The following is a 2,057-nucleotide window of genomic DNA, read 5'->3' as shown; positions in this document are numbered from 1 at the left end:
AGGCCCCTTTCCCTCCACGGGCTCCATCCCCAAATCTCCACGTGTTTTCCAACCTGGATCTGGCAAGCGGGTGACCCTCACCTCTCCCGCAGGTGGCCGGGGTGGGGGTGGGGACGGGACCTGACGACCGTAAGGCTGGCATGAATGGCCTGGGAGTACATCTGTGCGCTCCCTCCAGGGGGAAGGGCCAGGAGCTCCTAGCACAGTGGTGGTGAACCTATGGCACGGGTGCCAGAGGTGGCACTCAGAGCCCTCTCTGTGGGCACGCGTGCCATCGCCCCAGCCAGGCCCAGACTGTCATTAAGGTGTCGAATTCTCTGCCAAATAATTTTAAGTCAATCAAAGCATTTGGGATTGCTTTCCTTACTTTGTTTGGATCATCTTAAGTTAATGTATGAGTTGTTTTTTCTAAAGTAAAACCTCAGTATTCAGGTTAAATTGCCGTGTTGGCCCTTTGCGATCAATAAGTGGGTTTTGGGTCGCAGTTTGGGCACTCGGTCTCTAAAAGGTTCACCATCCCTGCCCTAGCAGTTGGGGGTCCAGGCCTCGGGGAGTGCCTTAGGCACCGGGTAGTCAAGAAGAGGCATGTAGGGTTGCCACCCCCCTGGTGGGGCCTGGAGACCTCCCAGAATTACCACTGGTCTCCAGAGGACGGAGCTCAGCTCCCCCAAAGAAGATGGCTGCATTGGAGGGTGGACTCCACGGACTGAGGCCCCTCCCCTCCTTAAACTCCGCCCCCCGGGCTCCGCCCCCCCACAGTTCTCCAGCCATTTCTCAGTCTGGAGAGGGAGATGATATGTGTTCCTTCCTCACCCCTCCCACTCGCCCACCTTCACCCCAGAGTTTTGTTTTTTAAATGCCCCCTGACAGAGCCCTGTGACTGAACGAATGAGACCCTCCTCACCTCTTCCAAGGGGAGCTGGAGAGAGCCGGCTCCTAGTCCCCGTGGGACCCCGTCCCCTTCCAAGGAACCCAGGAGTCCTGGCTCACAGACTCGCACACAGGGCCGGAACTCTGGGCTGGGGGATTCCAGAAGACTGGGGGGGGAGCCAGGGGGGGGGACCTCAGCTTCCCTAACCTGCCCTCTGGAGCCACCATTTTCTCCAGGGGAACTGGTCTCTGTGGCGTCTGGGGATCAGTTGTCATTCCAGGCGCTCCCCAGGCCCCACCTGGAGGCTGGCAACCCGAACTCACAGCTTTACATCTCAGAACAAGAGCGTCAGAAAAGCTCTCCGGGATGAGGCCGAAAATCCATCCAGTCCAGGGCCCAGCATGGGCTGGTTGCCTCCCAGAAAGGTACCGGTCCTCCAGTATTCTTTACCCCAAACAGCCGGTATTTAGAGGTACAGGTACACTGCCTCTGAACGTGGAGGTTCCATTCAGGTCCCGCGGCTAGTAACCGCTGACAGATGTCCCCATCCCTGTATTTGTTCACATTTAAAGCCACCTACGCAAGTGGTCACGGACACCTCTGGTGGCAGTGAGTTCCGAAAGAACTATGCCCTCCTGTGCGAGGAAGTGCTTGCGGCGGTCTGTCCTGAGTCCAGTTGCCAACCTCCAGGTGGGGCCTGGAGAGCTCCTAGTAGAATAGCTGATCTTCAGAGGACAGAGCGCAGCTCCCCCGGAGAAAACGGCTGCTTCGGAGCACGGACTCTACCGCATTATACCTCACGGAGGTCCCACCCCACCCGAAACCCTGCCCTCCCCAAGTTCCTCTCCCACATCACCAGGGGTTTCCCGACCTGGAGCTGGGTATCCTTGCCGAGATGTGGCACCGAGGCAAAAAACCCGTTCCACCCCCCTTCCCTTCTTTTGGAAAGGTCACACGCCGGGACCCTCGTGGGAAAGGGCACTTGGGACATGCCCAGAAGCACTGTCACTTTTGCAGCCATTTCAAGACAAACCGAAAGGGGCTGAGAGCCGAGCCAGGGACTTCCTTCCGAACCCCCCCCCCCACTTCCTGCCCCATGGCTGGGCAGAGGTGGAGGCAGCACTGGGGTGAATGACCCGGAAGACTGGCAGGGGGAGGGAGGGAGGGAGGGAGGGAGAAGACCGGC

Source organism: Gekko japonicus, unplaced genomic scaffold (genome assembly GCF_001447785.1).
Source record: "Gekko japonicus isolate JY-2015 unplaced genomic scaffold, Gekko_japonicus_V1.1 scaffold336, whole genome shotgun sequence".
Classification (NCBI taxonomy): Eukaryota; Metazoa; Chordata; class Lepidosauria; order Squamata; family Gekkonidae; genus Gekko; species Gekko japonicus.
The sequence above is the reverse complement of the archived record's forward strand: the minus strand, read 5'-3'. Positions refer to the sequence as shown.